Source organism: Patella vulgata, chromosome 2, assembly GCF_932274485.2.
Source record: "Patella vulgata chromosome 2, xgPatVulg1.2, whole genome shotgun sequence".
NCBI lineage: Eukaryota > Metazoa > Mollusca > Gastropoda > Patellidae > Patella > Patella vulgata.
The window spans coordinates 8883884-8890521 of record NC_065880.2 but is presented as its reverse complement, the minus strand read 5'-3'; positions in this window follow the sequence as shown (position 1 = coordinate 8890521).

Sequence of the window (6638 nt, the reverse complement as noted above, 5' to 3'; positions counted from 1 at the left end):
AGATTGTAACTACACCATATCCAAGTTGTAGCGAAAGACCAATGCACAGTCTCTAATATGTTTGTCATTATGAATATGGATCTCTGCTGTTTACATGTTGAAACTGCTTCACAATTATTGTTTTATATGTATCCCTACGCACAATGACGATCGTCACGGTAACTACACACATGATATCAGATGTTTGTTATGATATGGAATTGTTCTGTTTTAAAGATTCTAGTGTATCACTGAGCTTGCTTACTGACATGAAAATATCTGCTTGGGATCCGTTTATAGGGAATACTTGATTGTAAAACGCTTTTGAAAATAATCGTAGGCTTTGTGAGTGAATCAAGGCCGTAGATATTATTAATATGCAACAATGGCTTAATTCAGTGCATGTAATTTTACGCAAGGGTGGACTATTAGTAATTAAAATAATCGAATAAATCTGTTTCTAAGATCATTTATGATTAGGTGAAATTGGTAACCAACCATGAATTAATACCATTACCTACATTCATAATACCAAAACTTTATTTGTCCAACCTCGTGGGTTTTCTCCGGGTCCTCCAGTTTCCTCCCACTGCTAAAGACCCCTACGCACAAGCAAATTATTGAAATTAAATTGAACCGTGTGTTAGTCCCGAAATGACCAAGTTTGTGTTGAGTTGACGTTAAACCCCATTTCTCTCTTTCTCTCTATTCAAGAATATTAAATACATTTTGTATTTCCAATTGTTTCAAACGTGCACATATATAGATATGTTAGTCCCAAATATTATATATTTAATGATGTAGTAGATATTGATTACAGAAATCATTATGATATTGCCAAATCGCGCCCCGAGTTCACAAAGCATTCTAAGACTTAAGTTAGGAATTTACTCAACTTTCAATCACTGTTTATGAGAAATATCTTTGATCCAGAAACACAAAACTTTGCACATAGTTTCTTATTGATGTATTTGATACATTTAAACAACAAAAGTTTTATAAGGGGATATATTTTAGTTAAAAATAAGGCAAACAATTTTGAGTTAATTCTTAAATTAAATCTGAGAATGCTTTGTGAAATTGGGGCCAGGACGTTAAAGATTCATTGTGTAAGATTCAGATAAAGAGCTGACAGTTCTTGCTATAAATATTAATAATGAAAAATTAATGTATGAAAAATATCAAATTACTTGATTTTGAATGTTTGAAGTTTGGCGACTGGTTGCCGTGCGACTTATGCCAGCCATAAGAGCTCTCAGGTCGCCCAGGTAGGCACGACTGATCAGTTCCACTTAATCGTAAACCAGTCGCCGATTTCAAGTTGCCGTCAGTTCTGTCACGTCGTAGTGCCACATAAGCTAAGCTTAAAAAATATCTAAATAATAGTTTATATAACATTTGAAGCCAGAAAGCAGACCTTGATTTAGCACTTCATAATGCATCTTTGACTCACTCAAGACATTAGTATTAGTTATAGTAAATTATCATTCAATCCGAAACATTTTTAACATCTTTTTTATTCCCCTCGACTATTTGTAGATAGTAGACTATAGTATTTTTTTTTTTTTTAATGGGAATTGAATTGTATTTCTCTACTGTGTAATGGGAATTGAATTGTATCTCTCTACTGTGTAATGATTTCTCTATAAGTTTTATTATTTATTATATTAGAATTGTACATAGTTCTTTTAGTAGAATTAAATTGTTGGGGTTTTTTTTTTTGAATTTATTGAATTATGCTTCCAAGGAAATTCTTGATTTGCAATACAGTTTATAATGAAAACATAACATAACATCCAAATTTGTATAGCGCAATAAATACTTGTATTAGGAGTTCCAAATCTGGTGCCTTTTTCACGAAATTTTAACTAAGATAAAATCAAAATTTTAGTAATTTGATTGGATAATAATAGATTGATTTTAGTGCTTAGCCAATCAAAATTGAAGTATCTACTAAAATTTGGATTTTATCTTTAGTTAAAATTTCGAGAAACAGGGCCCTGCTTGCAAAGTTATACTTTTTGGTTCCATTTCATTCATTGTGTTGTATAAAACAGATGGGCTTTCAGTCTTGTTTTGAAAATGCGGACTGATTTTGATTGTTTTATATGAAGAGGCATTACGAGCACATTTTATTACTGTCGATTTTACGTTTTAATCAGAAAGCACAATATTTTGTTTATTTGAATATAAACAACAACAAAAAAAAAATAGGCTTGATCGATACAGAAAAAAATACTAATGTTTGTGGATCTGGTAAAATTAACCATGGAATGTTATCCTCAAAGTAGTGTTGGTCGCTTTATACACAGGGCTGGGTATGCATGCATGTTTTAGAACGCCTGATACCACATTTCATTTATTAAGGATGTTCATCAATCTGATTAAAACATGGATACTATTTCGTTTCGGTTTTTTTTTATAGTTCAAAATTTCATTTTTTTTGTCATCACAACACTAGGATCTGGAAGAGTTGTTATATAACAGGCGTTCTAGTTGATGTGAGGAATTAGCTATGGCGAGTTCTTGGCTAGCTGTGCACGGAGCGCTGATTGATTAATCAATGTCTGACTCTGACGTTATAGGGTCAAAAGCTGCTTATATGACCCCTGACGTGACCTCCCACTACAACTGGTCAGATCTTCTAGTAGTAGACGCCATTGAAAGTATATAAAAAAAAAAATGAAATATAGATCTGTATTTTAATCAGATAGGATGTTCATGTAGGTAAAAGATTTTCTATAATTGTACATTCATATTTATTCTCAGCTTATACACATTTTCTCATACATTCATTTACCAGCACATTATTAACTACCACAGGGACCTGTTATACACAGGGACCAGACTAACAACATATATATATACTGATCATTTTAACATCTCATCAACCATTTGATCTCATCTCATTTCCATACAAAATCTCACCAATCAGATCCATTTATGGTTGGCTTCCTGCATCTAATTTATAAGTGTGACAGATATGCATTGTCTGAAATTGAAAAACAGGGCGAAATACGTGTTCTGTGAATACAAATTGAATTCTGTGAGTAGAAATTTGAAAATTCTGTGAGTAGGAATTTGAATTCCGTCAGTAGAAGTTTAAAAATTCTGTGAGTAGGAATTTGAATTCTGTGAGTAGAAGTTTAAAAATTCTGTGAGTAGAAATATGAATTCTGTGAGTAGGAATTTGAATTCTGTGAGTAGAATTTGAAAATTCTGTGAATAGGAGTGTGAATTTTGAATCCAATGGATATATTTCATGTCATCTGTAAAATTTGTGAGTAAATTTAAATGTGTGAATAAACAGATGCATCTATTTTGAGTAAAGTTAATTGTACATTTTATGAGTAATGTTAATATCTACTTTTGTTTGTGAGTAACATTAACTTTTATGAGTAATGATAATTTCTACTTTCTTTTTTTTCTTTCTTTTTTTGAGTAAAGTTAACATTATCTTTATGAGTAATATTAATGAGTAAAGTCAATTGTACTGTTATGAGTAATGTTAATGCTACTTTTATGAGTAATGTTAATGGTACTGTTATGAGTAATGTTAATGCTACTTTTATGAGTAATGTTAATGGTACTGTTATGAGTAATGTTAATGCTACTTTTATGAGTAATGTTAATTGCACCTTTATGAGTAATGTTAATGCTACTTTTATGAGTAATGTTAATGGTACTGTTATGAGTAATGTTAATGCTACTTTTATGAGTAATGTTAATGCTACTGTTATGAGTAATGTTAATGCTACTTTTATGAGTAATGTTAATGCTACTTTTATGAGTAATGTTAATTGCACCTTTATAAGTAATATTTGTGAGTCAAATGAATGGTACTTTTATTAGCAATGTTAACAATTGCAGTTTATGAGTAAAATTAATTAAACTTTTATGAGTACGGTTGATAATACTTTTATGAGTAATGTCAGTGGTACTTGTATGAGTAATATTAATGGTACTTGTATGGGTAATGTTGATTATATTTGTACAAGTAATGTTAATGGTACATGTACAAGTAATGTCAATGGTACTTGTACAAGTAATGTCAATGGTACTTTTATAAGTAACGTTAGACCTACATGAATTGTAATATTATTAGCAATGTTAACAAGTAAAGTTAATTGAGTTTTATGAGTAATGATACTTTGACCTCCCCTCTAGACATGCATCTGAATTTGTTGTTGTGAATAGATTTAAGCCCTGAACACGCAATCTGTTAAGATTTCATTTCATCGTTAGCTGTATCAGTGAGCCTTAAATTTTAAAGGTCACAAAAGAAATCAACATTAATCTGCAATATTCCAGCATGGGCCCTTTCTGTAGTAGACCTTCAATTTGAAAAGTGGAAAGGTCTCAAACGTAATCAACACTATCTAACCTCATTGATTTGACACTTCAAGGCAGCCGTATTCTTTATGTAACGGGATATCTGTTGAATCAAATAATACAGCTGTTAGAAAAACTACATTCAACACTTTAATGCTTGGACCGTCTCGACTCCGGAACAGAACTACTTGTGTCATGTGAATATAATAAATGATAAGGCCATTTATATCTCGCTAATTCCACATATAGTCATGCTCAGAGCGCTACAAAAAACACAATCACTTTTGCAAATATTTCTCAGATAAGTATGTTTTTAATCTAGATTTAAAGGAGTCTAATGATGGACTAGAACAAAGATCTTCAGGTAGCGAATTCCACGTAATGGCAGCTGGTGCATGTAGCTGTGAATTTTTAAAGGACCAAATTCAGGAAGCAGTTGTTTCAGGGGGTTTCGAAACAAAACACAATTTAAAGAATACCCCTTTTCTCTAATTTGTTTGGGGAAATGTGGTATTCAATATTTATATTTAAAATACAGATGTGACGTCATCCTTCGATGTTTCCATACTATTATTTCAAATAATGGTACAGGCAATGTGCCAAGTGTACATTATTTATACTATTTGAAATATTGGACCCGCGTGACGTATTTCATTGAAATGCACATGCTGGAAAGTGTCTGTATTTTAAGTTGTTTAATGGTCTTGTGCAAGACATTGTGTAATATATTATAGATATAGCCCTCATGCTACAGCACTCGCAGAATATTAAAATATAATACTTAATGGCTCGCACTCATCCATTAAACCATTAAAAGGGGTTAACAGTCAGTTTAAGCAATACCACAATACTGATTTATAATGGATTTGAAAACAAGACAAAGTTTATATCAATTCATCTCGAGACATTAAGACTAGTTTAACTTGTTACTTGACACACATGGAACCCAGTTATTTGACAATACAAGTTTATTTCTATCTCACATTTTGGACTAGGTTTCTTGTGTCTTTCTCTCTCGAGCAAACCTTGTGTCAAAAGTTATCCAATTAACTTGTATCCATATTCTATTAAGAAATTCTATATTTCCTATTCTCTCAAATACCAAAAGTCGATCTTAATTTCTATGAATAAAATCATTAGGGTTTTTTTACTTCTTTTTTTTAAAAATATTTTCTTAGTTTAGTTTTGAATTTTTGTGAATAAATTGAAATATTGAGTATGTATTTGCAATGATTTTGTTAGCGCGTACTATACATACTATATATATATATATATATATATAATATTTTGATGTGACATGAGCAGCGGTTGGTTGATGTATATGTGTATATTTATTATGATGATGTTTCTGTGTTTTTTGATAAGTATTCGTCGTGTTTCTGGGTTTTTAAGTTTATCAATCTATACCTGGTATAACAACAAGTCAAGGTAGTTTTATATAAACAAAAATAAATCAATAAACAAATTTGCACTTAAGATTGTCGTCATTTTTTATTCGAGCACGCTAGATCGGCGGGAGACGGTCCTGCACATTTTAGCACATATGACGTCATTTGTGGGTTAGGGTTAGGGTAAGAGTTAGGACCTGCAGATTTCGTTACCGTCTCGAGCTATAAACAGGGCTAACACTAACCCTAACCCTGGTGCAAGTCTAACCCATACCCTAACGCACAATCCACTTATGTTGTCATATGTTCAGGTGGGGGGTTGGATGGCAGAATGGTTAGCATGTACACGCTGTATCATAAGGTCTGGCATGGTTTCGATTCCCCAGTTGTATGTGACAAGGAGTAGGGTTGCTTGTCCAACCTTGTGGGTTTTCTCCGGGTCCTCCAGTTTCCTACCACTGCTAAAGACCCCTCTCTCTCGGTCTCCGATCTAGCGTTCCCCTTTTTTATGTGACCCCTTGTTGATGGCTAGGACAACTTAGCTGCTGTGGGTGTATGTTTGATTGTCTGGCTGCCTATCTTTATACGCCCACATGAGCATTGAAAATCGATAGGGTTCGTCCTCTCATGACCCCGATGCTTCAAATCAAATTTTAAACAAATTCTGTTAAAAAAACGTAGCCGCTATCACGTTCACAACAGTTTCGGAAAATTCTTTTTTGGTGCTCCATCCAGGCTAATGAAGATGATCTTACGCCATACAGTGTACATCAATGGAGATTTTGCCCGGACAGTTGCGTTACGGCTTACTCTTATATCAAATTCCAACTGTCAAGGGTTCTTTTATATGCAAGCCATTGTGTACACAGGACATTTGTTTTTTTGTCCCATCCAAATGACTAGATGTTGTCCCTTGCCAGTTCTCGGCCAACCTCAGGA